This window comes from Carassius carassius, chromosome 18, assembly GCF_963082965.1.
Source record: "Carassius carassius chromosome 18, fCarCar2.1, whole genome shotgun sequence".
Lineage (NCBI taxonomy): Eukaryota > Metazoa > Chordata > Actinopteri > Cypriniformes > Cyprinidae > Carassius > Carassius carassius.
Genome location: NC_081772.1, coordinates 28,990,139 through 29,008,286, shown reverse-complemented (window position 1 = coordinate 29,008,286; position 18,148 = coordinate 28,990,139). Strand labels below are relative to the sequence as shown.

Sequence of the window (18,148 nt, the reverse complement as noted above, 5' to 3'; positions counted from 1 at the left end):
CCGTAGTGCTCCCGTGGACATTAATTTTTATGCAAATTCTACAGTATTATGTGATAAAACTTACATGAATGGACTCTGCTGATCGTGCTGTGTACAGTAGAGGTGTTTCCATTAACAATATTGCACTCATTTGAAATGAATCAAGTTAAATAGACTTGCTTTTTGATAATCTGCAAGTGGACACATATGCCGTCAAACAAATTGAGGGTGGATATGCACCAGATGTGGTAAATTTAACCAAAATCCAACATTTTTTCTATGGAAATTCTACATTATTATGGGATAGATCTTACATTAATGGACTCTGCTGAGATGTCTGAGTACACTGCAGGCATTTTGATCAACAATATTGCATGTATTTAATTAAATCAAATTGAATAGAATTGCTATTTGTTAAACCTAAGGTGGACACATATCCCACTTGCCATTTATTCATATTGGATGGACACCAATATTTGGAGCACCATATCTCCGCCTCCTGGGGGTTCAGGGACTTGGGGCTGGTAACATCGGATAGAGGTCCCCCAAGATCTAATTTTGACTAGAGTTTGGTGTTTTTTCCCCCCTTTATGAGTGAGTTATGGCAGGTCAAATTTTGGGACTTTTTGCATTTGCGGGTCCGTATCTCTGGCCCCCGGGGGTCTATCGACTTGGGGGAGGTGGCTTCAGAGAGGGCCGTTCGAGTGCTATCTAGTCACCCAGTTTCAATTCGCTGGGTCTCTTCCTTCCATTTGACTATCAAAAATGTGGGGGGCCATAACTCCGCCCCCCGGGGATTTATGGATGGGGGGCCAGTGGTGTTCGGTGGGCCTTCTGTAGGTCTTACTCTGACCCGAGTTTGGTGCAGTTTGGCCCCTTTTTGGCAGAGTTACAGCTTGGCAACATTTGTGACATTTTGGTGAACATGCACCACATGTGGTGACATTAACATCTTTTATATGCATATTTCTACAGTGTTATCGGATAAAACTTACAAAAATGGATTCCTGGGAGCTTTCAGAGTACAGCAGATGAGACTTCAACCACGAAATTGCTAAATTTTATCTGTCCATGGAACCATTATGAAGGACGTGCTGAATAAATGGCAAATGGGAGGTTTTTCAAAAAAATGTCCATTTACAATTTATTCAGCGGGACCTCCGTAGTGCTCCCGTGGACATTAATTTTTATGCATATTTTACATTATTATTGGATTAAACTTACATGAATGGATTCCTGAGTACAGTACAGGTGTTTTCATTAACAATATTGCAAATTTACCTCCTGACCACCATGAAAACAGATCCAGATGCAGTGTTATTTTCTGCTAAAAGGTTGCAAGCCATAGCAGTTTCTAACACATGGCCTTCATTATTACGTGATAAAACTTACATGAATGTGTTCCCCTGGGAGTCCTGAGTACAGTACAGGTATTTTCATTAACAATAACACACATTTGAAATAAATAAAGTTAAATACAGTTGCTATTTAATGAGCAGTGAGATACGCACCACATATGGTGCACATGAGTGCCAAAATTCAACGCTTATTTTTATGCATATTCTACAGTACTATGTGATAAAACGTACATGAATGGATTCCTCTGAGTGTGCTGAGTACAGTACAGGTGTTTTCTCTAGGCCTCATCCTAAGATTTTTCTTCCGACATCCACACCCCTCGAGCTGCCTTCTCTAGCCAGGGAAGGTGCACCCTGGCCGGCTTGGATGAGTAGGTGCGAGGGGGGTTGATAGTACAATTTTTTTGCCAATACCTCCGCGAAGCGGTGGACCCCAGGGCTGAAATTCGGGGGATCCCTAGAGGGTCGAAGGGCCTACCGTATGTGACCACCCTCGAGTTCCTTGGTGGTCCGGTTCCTGAGTTATACCGGTTCAAATTCCACAATTTGGGGGGCCATAACTCGGACCCCCGGGGTCATAAGGACATGGGGCTGGTTTGTCGGAGAGAGGTCCTCAAGGCCTGACGTTGACCCGATTTTGGTGCAGTTTGGCCCCGTTTTGGCGGAGTTACAGCCTGGCAAAATCTGTGACAATTTGGTGAACATGCACCACATGTGGTGAAATTAACCAAAATCCATATGCATTTTTTCTATGCATATTTCTACAGTATTATGGGACAAAACTTACAAAACTGGGTTCCTTGGAGCTTGCAGAGTACAGCAGATGAGACTTCAACCACGAAATCGCTAAAATTTATCTGTCCACGGAACCATTAGGAAGGGCATGTCAGGAGAAAGCAGGCTGGATTCAGGTGTCACGCCCCCGACAACAGGCGCTCCTGCTTCTGCCGTGGTGTAAGCCGTAGATGACCCAACTGTATGGGCTCCTCCTCCGAGGGCTGTCGGCTGGCTAAACTGGCTGAAGAGGACTTTAGGTGGTGCCACGGGGTGGGTGTTTGCCGTTGTTTGCGGCGCCAGCTGAGACGACCCTCAATGCAGAGCGCGAGACTAATGAGCCTATACAATTCCCGCGGGAGCTCTATGGCCGCGAGTTCATCCGAAATGGCGAAAATCCAACCCCTCAAGAAAATGAGCGCGCAGCGCGCTCTCATTCCAGCCGCATGCAGCAGCTAAAGTCTGGAACTGGATAGCATAGTCAGTGATGGTGCTCCTCCCCTGAGACAGTCGTGATAACTGGGCCGCCGCCTCGTCACCCTGGGCAGAGTGATCAAACAATTTGGCCATCTCTTGACTGAAATCCGCGAAGGTGGCACAACAGGGAGCCCGCGATCTCCAAACGGCGATTCCCCATTCACGGGCACGTCCCGAGAGGAGTGTAAGGACGTAAGCCACCTTGGTCTCTTCATTAGCGTAACGCCGGGGCTGCAGAGAAAACACCAGCGAGCATTGGGAGAGAAACGCTTGACAGGCGTTAGGTTCGCCATCGTAGACCGGCGGATTGTTGGCATGGGGTTCGGACTCGTGTGACATACCGGTGTTAGAAACGGGACCCCGGCTCGTTGCCTCTTGCTGAAGATCGTCCACCCGTGTGAGGAGTTCGGAGACTCCTGGGCATGCTGCCCTAACAACACTCCCTGTTGAGCGAGAGCCGAGCGAAGCGGACCAGATCCCGCTGAATCCATAATCTGGTCAGACTGTGCTGTCAGGAGAAAGCAGGCTGGATTCAGGTGCGGGTAAACTCAAGGCTTTATTCACAAAGCGGAGACAGAGAAGAAAGAGTCTCGTTCCACAGGTTTCACTCGCAGTGACAGGATGAACAGCAGATGAGTCACGTCTCACAGGTTTCACTCGCAGTGACAGGATGAACAGCAGATGAGTCACGTTTCACAGGCTTCACTCGCAGTGACAGGACGAACAGCAGAAGCTACTAGGAGCTCTGGGCTTGTAAGAACTAGAGCAGAGAAATTAGCTAAACACACTTGAGCCTGAGGACAAGACACGACAGGGTGAGTACAAAGAGCTGCTAGATGATCGGAGCTATTGGAACGAATAACAACAGTCTGACAATAGACAGAGAAACACAGGGAATAATAAAGGGGAAAAAATTAGAAGGACATAGAGAACAGGTGGCGAGCAATTACGGTTAACAACGGGGAACAAGGGAGGCGGGGAAAACACAAACAGGCAGAAGTGGTGAGCTGTCAAACCATCCCAACACACACACACACCCACACCAAAAAGACAGGTGATTAGCCCCGAGACCCGACAGGGCGTGCTGAATAAATGGCAAATGGGAGGTTTTTTTAAAAAGAAATTTCCATTTACAATTTATTCAGCGGGACCTCCGTAATGCTCCCGTGGACATTAATTTTTATTAATATTCTACAGTATTATGTGATAAAACATACATGAATGGACTCTGCTGAGCGTGCTGTGTACAGTAGGGGTGTTTCCATTAACAATATTGCACTCATTTGAAATGAATCAAGTTAAATAGAATTGCTATTTAATTATCTGCAAGTGGACACATATGCCGTCAAATAAATTATGGGGTGGACATGCACCATATGTGGTGAAATTAACCAAAATCCAAAATACATTTTTTCTATGGAAATTCTACATTATTATGGGATAGATCTTACATTAATGGACTCTGCTGAGATGTCTGAGTACACTGCATGCGTTTTGATCAACAATATTGCCTATATTTAATTAAATCAATTTTAATAGAATTGCTATTTGTTAAACCTCAGGTGGACACATATCCCACTTGCCATTTATTCATATTGGATGGACACCAAATTTGGGGCACCGTATCTCCGCCTCCCGGGGGTTCAGGGACTTGGGGCTGGTGGCGTCGGATAGAGGTCCCCAAGGTCTAATTTTAACCAGAGTTTGGTGTTTTTCCCCCTCTTTTTGGGTGAGTTATGGCCGGTCAAATTTTGGGACCTTTTGCATTTGCGGGCCCGTATCTCTGGCCCCCGGGGGGAAATGCGCTCGAGATTGCACATGCGTGCTAGCTGTATCAACCGAAAAAGCTTTAACGCAGTTTAAGCGTCATAGAAAACATTCATGTGACAGTTCACCTCAGATTGTGTTGCTGATTTGAAATATATTAAATATGAGTGTGTCATGTCTGCAAGCATTAATACCGTGCGTGCACTTGTATTAACTCTGAGTCTGCGCGCTCTGCTTCTAAAAGCAGAGAGAGAGAGAGATCACTTTTTTTGGCTCCCTCTTTTCTTTTCCTAATTTTACAAGTTGCAAGTTACAAAAAACACAAGCAGTCTTTGATCGACGGGTCTCGGGTGCACTGTGAAGACCTCTACCCTGAGTACAGTACAAGTGTTTTCTCTAGGCCTCATAAAAAATTTTTTCTTCCGACTTCCACCCCCCTCGTGCTGCCTTCTCTAGCCAGGGAGGGTGCACCCTGGCCGGCATGGATGAGTAGGTGTGAGGGGGGTGGATGGTACTATTTTTTTGCTAATATCTCCGCGATGCGTTGGACCCCGCGGCTGAAATTGGGGGGATCCCTAGAGGGTGTTGGACACGACGTGGACACGACTCTTAAGAGAATCATCAGAATCATGTGTGCCGAACAAGGGAGATGCACTGATCCCCGGGAGAAGGAAGGAACATCTCTCTAATACAGAGTCACCAGAAGAGATGGACCCATAGTGATAGCAAGCTGAGGCCTCCGAAAAGTAGACTGACCTTCGCACAAACAGGGACTTGAATTAAGCAGACCACCTTCTGCCCTGTTGTGTGTCACATTGCTGCCTGACCTACTTACAACCTAGCAAGCCGAGATTGTAAGCTAGCCCTGGAAGCGTGTAAAACAGCAGTCCCACTGAGGAGAAATCAGGCTGCCATGTCTCGTCCTATGTAATGGGGTTTTTCAGTGCTGGGCCTGGGGACCGACAGCACTGCACAATTCGGAGGTCTGTCTTATTCTACTCACTCTGTGAGCACGCTTTCCTACAAGCTGACCATCAGAATCAGGTGTGCCGAACAAGGGAGGTGCACTGATACCCTGGAGCAGGAAGGAACACCGCTCCAGTACAGATTCAGAAGAAGAGATGGACAGTAGTGATAGCAAGGTGACTCCGCCAAAAGCAGACAGACCTTCGCCCAAACAGGGACTTGAATTAAGCAGACCACCTTCTGCCCTGTTGTGTGTCACATTGCTGCCTGACCTACTTGCAACCTAGCAAGCCGAGATTGTAAGCTAGCCCTGGAAGCGGGTAAAACAGCAGTCCCACTGAGGAGAAATGAGGCTACCATGTCTCATCCTATGTAATGGGGTTTTTCAGTGCTGGGCCTGGGGACCGACAGCACTGCACAATTCGGAGGTCTGTCTTATTCTACTCACTCTGTGAGCACGCTTTCCTAACGAGCTGATCATCAGAATCAGGTGTGCCGAACAAGGGAGGTGCACTGATACCCTGGAGAAGGAAGGAACACCGCTCCAGTACAGATTCAGAAGAAGTGATGGACCGTAGTGATAGCAAGTTGACTCCGCCAAAAGCAGACAGACCTTCGCCCAAACAGGGACTTGAACCCTGGCCCTCAGATTAAAAGTCTGATGCTCTACCGACTGAGCTATCCAGGCTCTTGTGGAGCACTGGCTTCTCACCTTTTATAAAGCAGCAGTTTTACAACAAGCTGCCCAGAAGAGATGCAGGTGTCACTAGGATGAAAGCTAGAAGCAGTTATGGCACAGAGAGCGAAGGACCATAGAAGGCACAATTACCATCACAGAAAGCTAAAGCAATACTGCAAAGCCCTCCCGTAGTCGGCAGGGTTCGAACCTGCGCGGGGATACCCCAATAGATTTCAAGTCCATCGCCTTAACCTCTCGGCCTAGCAGGTTCGTGGACACGACTCCCAAGGGTCCGATCAGGCCGAATATTGGATATGTGACTCATGGGGACCCCCTCGAATGGGCATAGAAGTCTGGTGGACCTACGACCTTCTTTAGGGGTCAAACGGTCCCAGAAGGGACCCCACGTCCACCAAATCGGTACGCGTTTTGATTGGTTGTGGGACGTCCACAGTTCGGAGACGATAGGTCGTAGGGCCCCCAGATTTGAGATTCTGGCATCTCATTTAAATTGCCATATACCGCATAATGGTTCGAAGGGATTGTACTGTCAATTTGGATCTATTTTCTCCTTTAGAAAACTGGCCAACGGGACGAGTCGGCTTACCCCCCTTTTCCGTAGGGAATCTGCAGTAAACCAAGTATTGACACCTCTAGGGGGTGATGTTGACCACCAGGAGAGCCCCCCCACCCCCACCCCCACCTCCCACGAACCCTATAAAGGTCCTTTTGCCATCGTTCTGCTGGCCCCTATTATTTGGCCTTTCTCCCATTAAATGAATGGCCGGGGCTGTTCTAGGGTGGGCTTCGCATCCCAGCGCGCCGCGTTTTGTCCACCCGCCATATGGGTCCGCTGTGTGGACCCCCGTGACCCCCTGAGGCCTACAAAAAGAAGACTGACCTTCCACCCTCGAGCCCCGAGGACCCCCGACCCGGACCCCCGGTCCCACGGAACCACTATTTGTCCACTTTTCCACTATTTTTACGGAACGTTCCCAAAAGGGTCCCAGAGGTGGGGGGTGGGCAGGTCCTCGCACTTTTGACAGCACGTTCTAGGGGCCCTCAGGAGCCACCGTTCCAAATTTCAGGCCCCTAGGACGTTTCTAAAAAAATCCCACCTGCCATTTATTCCCATGCGAAATCTCTCAAAAGGCTCTGATCATGTAAGAGTCAGAGAGGGCTGAGGGTGAGATTTTGTGCAGGAGGCTCCAAATTTTCCCCTCGCCTTAGGGCCCTGCTCTTTCGGCAGCTCACTCTTGGCGGCCCCTTGACCCACCGATCCGAATTTCGGGCCCCTGTCTCTTTTCTAAAAAAGTCTAAAAACGGTCAAAGAAGTGACCCCACGTCCAGCAAACCGGTACACGTTTTGATTGAAAGTGGGACGTCCACAGTTCAGAGACTATAGGTCGTAGGGTCCCCATATTCAAGATTCTCTCATCTCAGGGGCCCCTCTCCCATGTCCCCGAAGCACGAAGCTATAGGACCTTGAAAAAAAATACCTGTCCGGCACCCTGAAATCTCTCAAAAGGCTCTGATCATGTAAGAGTCAGAGAGGGCCGAGGTAGAGATTTTGTTTAGGAGGCTCCGAATTTTTCCCTCGTCTTAGGGCCCCGCGCTTTCGGCAGCTCACTCGGGGCGGCCCCTGGACCCACCGATCCGAATTTCGGGCCCCTGGGTCTTTTCTAAAAAAGTCCCACCTCCCATATACGTGAATGTTTTCGGCCTAGCAGGTTCGTGGACACGACTCCCAAGGGTTCCGATCGGGCCGAATATTGGATATGTGTCTCATGGGGACCCCCTCGAATGGGCATTGAAGTCTGGTGGCCCTACGACCTTCTTTAGGGGTCAAACGGTCCCAGAAGGGACCCCACGTCCACCAAATCTATATGCGTTTTGATTGGTGGTGGGATGTCCACAGTTCGGAGACGATAGGTCGTAGGGCCCCCAGATTTGAGATTCTGGCATCTCAGGGGCCCCTCAACCAGGGCCCCAAAACACATAGTCGTAGGACCCAAGGAAAAAAAGTGCATCGCGCTAGGTCCTCACGCTTTTGACAGCACGTTTTAAGGGACCTCAGGAGCCACCGTTCCAAATTTCGGGCCCCTAGGACGTTTTTAAAAACATCCCACCTGCCATTTACCTGAATGTGTTCAGCCTAGCGGTTTCGTGGACACGGCTCGCCGGGGTCCGATCGGGCCAAATTTGGAATGTTGCCTCATGGGGACCCCCTTGACCGGGCAGAGAAGTTTGGTGGCCCTACAACCTTCCTCAGGGGTCAAAAGGTCAAAAAAGGGAGCGCTTGTCCACCAAACCGGTACACGTTAACATTGGAGGTGGGACATACGCCCTTCAGAGATGATGGATCGTAGGGCCCCCAGATTCGAGGTTCTCGCATCTCAGGGGCCCCTCTCCCATGTCCCCGAAGCACGAAGCTGTAGGACCTTGAAAAAAAATGCCCGTCCGGCACCCTGAAATCTCTCAAAAGGCTCTGATCATGTAAGAGTCAGAGAGGGCTGAGGGAGAGATTTTGTCCAGGAGGCTCCAAATTTTTCCCTCGCCTTAGGGTCCCACGCTTTCGGCAGCTCACTCGGGGCAGCCCCTGGACCCACCGATCCGAATTTGGGGCCTCTGGGACGTTTCTAAAAAAGTCCCACCTGCCATATATTTGAATGGGGTTCAAATACATTGCGGGTGGACATACACCACATGTGGTGAAATTTTTTTTCTATGCATATTTCTACAGTATTATGGGACAAAACATACAAAAATGGATTCCTAGGAGTACAGCTGATGAGACTTCAACCACGAAATCGCTAAAATTTATCTGTCCATGGAACTATTAGGAAGGCCATGCTGAATAAATGGCAAATGGGAGGTTTTTTTTTTTTAAATGTCCATTTACAATTTATTCAGCAGGACCTCCGTAGTGCTCCCGTGGACATTAATTTTTATGCAAATTCTACAGTATTATGTGATAAAACTTACATGAATGGACTCTGCTGATCGTGCTGTGTACAGTAGAGGTGTTTCCATTAACAATATTGCACTCATTTGAAATGAATCAAGTTAAATAGACTTGCTATTTGATAATCTGCAAGTGGACACATATGCTGTCAAATAAATTGAGGGTGGACATGCACAATATGTGGTGAAATTGACCAAAATCCAACATTTTTTCTATGGAAATTCTACATTATTATGGGATAGATCTTACATTAATGGACTCTGCTGAGATGTCTGAGTACACTGCAGGCGTTTTGATCAACACTATTGCATGTATTTAATTAAATCAAATTGAATAGAATTGCTATTTGTTAAACCTCAGGTGGACACATATCCCACTTGCCATTTATACATATTGGATGGACACCAGTTTTTGGGGCACCGTATCTCCGCCTCCCGGGGGTTCAGGGACTTGGGGCTAGTGTCGTCGGATTGAGGTCCCCAAGGTCTAATTTTAACCAGAGTTTGGTGTTTTTTCCCCTCTTTTTGGGTGAGTTATGGCCGGTCAAATTTTGGGAACTTTTGCATTTGAGGGCCCGTATCTCTGGCCCCTGGGGGTCTATCGACTTGGGGGAGGTGGCTTCAGAGAGGGCCCTTCGAGGGCTATCACGTCACCGAGTTTCAAGTCACTAGGTCTCTTCCTTCCATTTGACTATCAAAAATGTGGGGGGCCATAACTCCGCCCCCCGGGGTGTTATGGATGGGGGGCAGCTGTGATCGGTAGGCCTTCTGGAGGTCTTACTCTGACCCGAGTTTAGTGCAGTTTGGCCCCGTTTTGGCGGAGTTACAGCTTGGCAAAATGTGTGACATTTTGGTGAACATGCACCACATGTGGTGAAATTTTTTCTATGCATATTTCTACAGTATAATGGGATAAAACTTACAAAAATGGATTCCTCTGAGTGCCCTGAGTTAGAGGTCTTCACGTTTCCAAAAATTTGTGCCCAAACCCGAAAGAGACCCGTAATGTACTACACCGAACCGACCCGGACCCGTCTAATATTTCAAAAGCTGGACCCGGACCCGTGTAGATCCGAGAAATGCCTACCCGGACCCGACCCAGACCCGTATATTATTTGAAATCTGGACCCGAACCCTCCGGGAAGACACAGACCCGACTGGACCCGACGTTCACATATTCCACCATAAAATTGCTATTACAAATCAATAAACCTGTTGCGAAAAATACAGCTTTTTGTCTTACCTAATTTAAAGAGCCGTAGTCTCTCCTCCTTGTACCTGACTGCCTGTGATGCATTACAATCCTTCGACAAGAAAGTTATTCATGTTATTCCTCTCGTTATTCCAAGTCCAAGATGAATCAACTCATTATTTCAGTTTCAAAAGTCCACTTGATGTCACGGTGACGGATGACAAAATGCAACTGTGCATATGTACATTCTGACTTGAGTTAATTCGCATAATAACTTAGACTGTTTGCCCTTTTGAACTATAATAACGATCGCTCGTGCAATGCCATGGCCGCTGACGTTATTTATTTGCTATCATCTGATCTCTGTGCTCTCTGATCTGCATCGAGTCTGAATCTGAACCACTAAAACTTTAAGATTAAACGGTTCATTTATAATATTATAAAAATGGGAGAAAATGTAAAACGCGGTTTGGCGGTCGAAGTGTCCCTCACTGGTTGCCACAGAAACATGAAATGCGCTCGAGGCTGCACATGCGTGCTAGCTGTATCAATCGAAAAAGCTTTAACGCAGTTTGAGCGTCATAGAAAACATTCATGTGACAGTTCACCACAGATTGTGTTGCTGATTTGAAATATATTAAATATGAGTGTGTCATGTCTGCAAGCATTATTACTGTGCGTGCACTTGTATTAACTCTGAGTCTGCGCGCTCTGCTTCTAAAAGCAGAGAGAGAGAGAGATCACTTTTTTGGCTCCCTCTTTTCTTTTCCTAATTTTACAAGTTGCAAGTTACAAAAAACACAAGCAGTCTTTGATCATGGCCAAGTGTTCTCGGAGTCCAATGACTCCGATCGCACGTGTATTACACACAATGTTAAATAGACCCGGGTCCCGAGGTAATAGATTCGGACCCGACCCGGACCCGGCTGATGATTTTAAAATATAGACCCGAACCCGTACGGGTCCCGGGTCGGGTCCGGGGTCGACGGGTCTCGGGTGCACTGTGAAGACCTCTACCCTGAGTACAGTACAAGTGTTTTCTTTAGGCCTCATAAAAAAAGTTTTCTTCCGACTTCCACCCCCCTCAAGCTGCCATCTCTAGCCGGGGAGGGTGCACCCTGGCCGGCATGGATGTGTAGGTGCGAGGGGGGTGGATGGTACTATTTTTTTGCTAATATCTCCGCGATGTGGTGGACCCCGCGGCTAAAATTCGGGGGATCCCTAGAGGGTCGTGGACACGACTCCCAAGAGTCCGATCGGGCCGAATTTTGGATATGTGTCTCGAGGGGATCCCCTCGACCGGGCACAGAAGTCTGGTGGCCCTACCACCTTCTTTAGGGGTCAAACGGTCACAGAAGGGACCCCACGTCCACAAAAGCGTTACGCGTTTTGATGGGAGGTGGGACGTCCACAGTTCGGAGACGATAGGTCGTAGGGCTCCCAGATTTGAGATTCTGGCATCTCAGGGGCCCCTCACCCAAGGCCCTGAAGCACGTAGTCGTAGGACTAAAGGGAAAAAAGTGCATCGCACTAGGGCCCCGCGCTATTGACTGCATGATCCAGGGGCCCCAAATAGCCACCGTTCTGAATTTCGGGCCCCTGGGACTTTTCTAAAAAAAAAACCACCTGCCATTTATTTGAATGTGTTCAGCATAGCGGGTTCGTGGACACTGATTGCAAGGGCTCTTGGGCCCCGGGCCTTCATAAGCTTACTGGGGGAGGCCCCAGGAGCCACCGTTCTAAGTTTTGGGCCCCAGGGATGTCTCAGAAAAAAATGTCCAATCGAGGCCCTTTTCTAACGCTAATGGTCAAATGGACAAATATTGGGTACGTGGGACCCGGGGGTGGGGTCCGCAAGTGGTCTGCAGATGATCCGCAGTCATTGTGTGAACATAATGGTCAAATGGACAAATAGTGGGTCAGTGGGACCCAGGGTGGGGGTCCGCAAGTGGTCCGCAGATGATCCTCAGTCATTGTGTGAACATAATGGTCAAATGGACAAATAGTGGGTTCGTGGGACCCAGGGTGGGGGTCCGCAAGTGGTCCGCAGATGATCCGCAGTCATTGTGTGAATATAATGGTCAAATGGACATATAGTGGGTTCGTGGGACCCAGGGTGGGGGTCCGCAAGTGGTCCGCAGATGTTCCGCAGTCATTGTGTGAATATAATGGTCAAATGGACAAATACTGGGTTCGTGGGACCCAGGGTGGGGGTCCGCAAGGGGTCCGCAGATGATCCGCAGTCATTGTGTGAATATAATGGTCAAATGGACAAATAATGGGTTCGTGGGACCCGGGTTGGGGGTCCGACGGGGATCCGCACCGGTTCCATGGTCATTCTGTAACTTTAAAGGTCAAATGGACAAATATTGGTTTCGTGGGCAAAAAAATCGTCCACCCCCCATTCGGGTTAATGCCACTGTTTTAAACCTGAGGTGTACTGCTCCGTGTGCCACCCTGTGGAGAAGTGCTGTATGGCATTTAGGGGCCTCAAATTTGGGTAAGCTTCCGCGAGGCCCCTTGGGGGTCCAGATCCTCCCGCGCCGGTCAGGGGTCTCCCGTGGGCCAGCGCAGTCCGGCAGACATCGACACCGCGTCCGGCAAAAAATTTTTGGGGTCAGCGCGCAGGTCCCCTTAACCCACGTACACGAGCCCTCAAACTTATACCTGAATGGACGCTCCAAAAAAAATGGACTTTATGGACACTCTTTCCTAAAGGGCTGACCATAAGAATCAGGTGTGCCGAACAAGCCAACCAATTTCTGCTCAGTTTGTGTCCAACACTGCTGCCTGACCTACTTTCAACCAACCCAGCTCAGTCAGCAAGCGGAGATTGCAAGCTAGCCCTGCAAGCGGGTAAAACAGCGATCCCACTGAGGAGAAATCAGGCTGCCATGTCTCATCCTATGTAATGGGGTTTTTCATTACTGGCCCTGGGGACTGACAGCACTGCACAATTGGGAAGTCTGTCTTATTCTACTCACTCTTTAAGCACTCTTTCCTAAAGGGCTGACCATCAGAATCAGGTGTGCCGAACAAGGGAAGTGCACTGATACCCTGGAGCAGGAAGGAACATATGATGGACCGTAGTTATAGCAAGGTGACTCCGCCAAAAGCAGACAGACCTTTGCCCGAACAGGGACTTTAACCCTGGACCCTCAGATTAAAAGTCTGATGCTCTACCGACTGAGCTATCCGGGCTCTTGTGGAGCACTGGCTTCTCACCTTTTATAAAGCAGCAGTTTTACAACAAGCTGCCCAGAAGAGATGCAGGTGTCACGAGGATGAAAGCTAGAAGCAGTTATGGCACAGAGAGCGAAGGACCATAGAAGGCACAATTATCATCACAGAAAGCTAAAGCAATACTGCAACGCCCTCCCGTAGTAGGCAGGGTTCGAACCTGTGCGGGGTCCCCAGGGCCAGTACTGAAAAACCCCAATTTCTGCTCAGGTGACTCCGCCAAAAGCAGACAGACCTTCGCCCGAACAGGGACTTGAACCCTGGACCCTCAGATTAACCCTTTAGGCGCCAGAGGTTTTTTCCTAAAACGTTCGATTTTGACATCTTAATTTCAGAAGGCTATATCTTAAAATTTATAAAAGATAGAGACTTTCTGTCAATTATACAAATATTAAGGATGACCCAATGTTTATGTAGGGATTTTATTTTCCCATCTAATTAGCATATTATGACGTCATATGGGGTGGTCATCTTGAATTATAGAATTTTCATGAAAAGTCACATGTTTAAATAATAAAATGCAGCACTTCTTTCCCCCCAAAAATGTCCCTCGCCTTCTGTGTGCTATATTGCACAATACTGAATGCTCAGGTAAATAGTAAGTAGTAAACAAACTGTGTAAACCATTACTAATAAATGGTAGAAACAAACCGAATGCATGTAGCAGTTGGGATTTTCAATTTACTACATACAGCAGGCACTCTGATTCCATGTATGGGGCACATATATATTTTTCATATGACACACAAACACAAGTAGACAAGACTGTTTAGTTCAAAAGCTATGCCCCGTGTCACATCGCCTCTGCTTCTGCAATGAGCTGCGCGGCCAGATCTGCCTCGCGCACGCGCCAAGTGTGCACAGCTCGGACTACTGTCAGTGTCATTGCGACTCCCCACCTTGCCTCCTAACTGTCCTATGAATAATTCGACCTCGTCTAACATACCCAGTGGCATTAGACAAAGTCTCCACTACAATACTGTCGCCGCGATTGTGGAGAGGCGCGGTCAGAAGACAAATATACATGTCTAGCGCGGTAAAAATCTCCCGCCTCGTCCCCGCAACAATAACATGCCTGCTAATTTCGCGATGAACACTCTGACCCCGGCAAACATTGTTCACACCTCTGACATTTGGCAAAGGACCATTTACATTAGGCAAAGGATTCACCGTTTGTGCTTGGTGAAGGGCTACTTTCACTTTCAGTATCACCGGCATCTTCTGAATGCAGATATTTCCCCTTCAGAATCAGTGTCCGCGAATAGAAGTCCCAACACCTCATTGCGGCTTTATTGAAGCTTTATTGATGCCATTAGATAATAATAATAATGATTATAATAATAATCTAATGCCAATACAATAATGACGTTGACAATATTGGTCAGATAAAATGGCTCAGTCTCACACTAGCTCCGCTTTTGTTCGCACTGATTCAATACGCTCTAGCTCGAATATTTTGTATAAGAGCATGACGTTTTTTTGAGTCAGAGATGAAGTATTACATGTCTGCTATCTGGTGCAGGGGAGGTTGCATGAAATTTGACACCCTATTTGACAAAATCGGCCGTTTTATTCAGTGCCGCATCTTGTCGAGTAAACTCGACCGTGGCGCCAAGAGGGTTAAAAGTCTGATGCTCTACCGACTGAGCTCTCCGGGCTCTTGTGGAGCACTGGCTTCTCATGTTTTATAAAGCAGCAATTTTACGACAAGCTGCCCAGAAGAGACGCAGGTGTCACGAGGATGAAAGCTAGAAGCAGTTATGGCACAGAGAGCGAAGGACCATAAAACGCACAATTACCGTCACAGAAAGCTAAAGCAATACTGCAAAACCCTCCCGTAGTCGGCAGGGGTCGAACCTGCACGGGGAGACCCCAATTGATTTCAAGTCCATCGCCTTAACCTCTCGGCCACGACTACTCCTAAAGTTAGAAAGCAAGCCCCCTTGTCTGGTGGGGCCCTGCACAGGCCAAGCTTCAGAAACAAAATCACGCAGAAAGATGAGGTGGTAAAAAACTCTCAACCTTCCCGTATACTCAAAGGCAAAGGGTTGCCGTGACTCAGATTCGAACCGGGGTTGCTGCGGCCACAACGCAGAGTACTAACCACCATACGATCACGGCGTGCCACTGGCTACCCCAAGACAACCCCAGGAGCCCGGATAAAAGAAGCAGCAGCGGCGTGTTTGTCCATCGAAGAGGGACTGGACATTTCGCAAATAAGTGCGAGGACCGTGAAAAATGCATGGACGCTTTGCCTCATGGCCAGAGGTGGGTAGTAACGAGTTACATTTACTTCGTTACATTTACTTGAGTAATTTTTTGGGGTAACGAATACTTTTCGGAGTATATTTAAAGATGGGTAGTTTATACTCTTACTTGAGTAAATTTTTGGGGAAAAATCTGTACTTTTACTTCGTTACTTTGGGCGACGCTCCTCTCGTTACTTCATCTTAATGCAATAAATGTTAGGTGCTTCAGTTTATTCCAAACGCGCCGTCTACTTTTCTCTGGGCAATGAGCGATGCCCATTCGCGAATGATTCATTCTTTTGAGTCAATTCTGTTCAAAGGCTTGATCAAACCAATTGGCAAACGAGTGAATTGGTTCATGAATCAGTTTGAATGATTCGTTCAGTTCCCTGCCGCACGCGCTGAGCGTCTGAAGTGGTTCACTCGGAGTTGTAACGTTTAAAAACAGAATGAGCGTTGAAAACGTGGCTGGAACTGTACTGAATTTTGAGCTTATTAAAGCATTGGCCAATCATTGGCCAATCAGAGGTGTTCCGATGAGTCATCGATAAAATGCCGGTGCTTCCTTCACTCGCTCACTGACTAAATACCTCTTTCTGGCGAATTCTCTCGTCAGAAACAACAAAGTGCAGATGTGTGTGTACGAATCTATAATTAAGATATTGATTTCACAGTGTTAACAGTTTCAGTGATTTTAATGGGAGTTTCTGAGAGTGATTGAAATCTAGACTGTCTGTGAAAATTATCTTTAATAATGTAAATGTTATTTGCTCTCTTTCTGAACAATGAAAGATTAGTAGCAATATTTATATCACATTAACTTTCAATGTTAAATTCACATTTAATATAAAGTCAGTCATATTAAAAATATGTTATGGTATGACACCTATATCTGTTACTTAAGTAAACAGACAGGGTTTTATAATAAATTACATAAATTGGAGTAAAGGCTGATGAAATATATACATTTATACACGCACACATACATTACATACATTTTATCTATATATCTAAATAAAAATAGGCTCAGTATATATGACCCAAAGTAACTAGTAACTAACTACTTGAGTAGATTTTTTATCCGATACTCTTTTACTCTTACTCAAGTAACTATTCAAGACTAGTACTTTTACTTTTACTTGAGTAAATATTTCCAGAAGTACTTTTACTTTTACTTGAGTACAGTTTTTGGGTACTCTACCCACCTCTGCTCAAGGCCTTCAGCAAACAGCATAGTCGGCAGGATTTGAACCTGCGCGGGGAGACCCCAATGGATTTCTAGTCAATCGCCTTAACCACTCGACCACGACTACAGGAGCAGAATTTCGGCTCAGTTTGTGTCCAACACTGCTGCCTGACCTACTTGCAACCAACCCAGCTCAGTCAGCAAGCGGAGATTGCAAGCTAGCCCTGCAAGCGGGTAAAACAGCGGTCCCACTGAGGAGAAATCAGGCTGCCATGTCTCATCCTATGTAATGGGGTTTTTCAGTACTGGCCCTGGGGACCGACAGCACTGCACAAATGGGAGGTCTGTCTTATTCTACTCACTCCGTGAGCACTCTTTCCTAAAGGGCTGACCATCAGAATCATGTGTGCCGAACAAGGGAGATGCACTGATCCATGGGAGAAGGAAGGAACATCGCTCTAATACAGAGTCAGCAGAAGAGATGGACCCGTAGTGATAGCAAGCTGAGGCCTCCAAAAAGTAGACTGACCTTCGCCCAAACAGGGACTTGAATTAAGCAGACCACCTTCTCCTATGTTGTGTGTAACACTGCTGCCTGACCTACTTGCAACCTAGCAAGCCGAGATTGTAAGCTAGCCCTGGAAGCGGGTAAAACAGCAGTCCCACTGAGGAGAAATCAGGCTGCCATGTCTCATCCTATGTAATGGGGTTTTTCAGTGCTGGGCCTGGGGACCGACAGCACTGCACATTTCGGAGGTCTGTCTTATTCTACTCACTCTGTGAGCGCGCTTTCCTAACGAGCTGACCATCAGAATCAGGTGTGCCGAACAAGGGAGGTGCACTGATACCCTGGAGCAGGAAGGAACACCGCTCCAGTACAGATTCAGAAGAAGAGATGGACCGTAGTGATATCAAGGTGACTCTGCCAAAAGCAGGCAGACCTTTGCCCAAACAGGGACTTGAACCCTGGACCCTCAGATTAAAAGTCTGATCCTCTTCCGACTGAGCTATCCGGGCTCTTTTGGAGCACTGGCTTCTCACCTTTTTTAAAGCAGCAGTTTTACAACAAGCTGCCCAGAAGTGCAAGCGGGTAAAACAGCGGTCCCACTGAGGAGAAATCAGGCTGCCATGTCTCATCCTATGTAACGGGGTTTTTCAGTACTGGCCCTGGGGACCGACAGCACTGCACAATTGGGAAGTCTGTCTTATTCTACTCACTCTGTGAGCACTCTTTCCTAAAGGGCTGACCATCAGAATCAGGTGTGCCGAACAAGGGAGATGCACTGATCCCCGGGAGCAGGAAGGAACATCGCTCTA

At 47.5% G+C, this 18,148-nt stretch overlaps 3 non-coding genes across 3 annotated transcripts; all 3 read right to left on the bottom strand.

Annotated features, from left to right (window-relative positions):
• Window positions 1-5,937: 5,937 nt before the first annotated feature.
• Window positions 5,938-6,009, bottom strand: trnak-uuu (transfer RNA lysine (anticodon UUU)). Its single transcript has one exon. It is a non-coding gene; the product is annotated as a tRNA-Lys (tRNA).
• A 7,275-nt stretch (window positions 6,010-13,284) lies between these two features.
• Window positions 13,285-13,357, bottom strand: trnak-uuu (transfer RNA lysine (anticodon UUU)). The gene has a single exon. It is a non-coding gene; the product is annotated as a tRNA-Lys (tRNA).
• Window positions 13,358-15,232: 1,875 nt separating this feature from the next.
• On the bottom strand, window positions 15,233-15,314 carry trnas-uga (transfer RNA serine (anticodon UGA)). Its single transcript has one exon. It is a non-coding gene; the product is annotated as a tRNA-Ser (tRNA).
• Window positions 15,315-18,148: the final 2,834 nt, after the last annotated feature.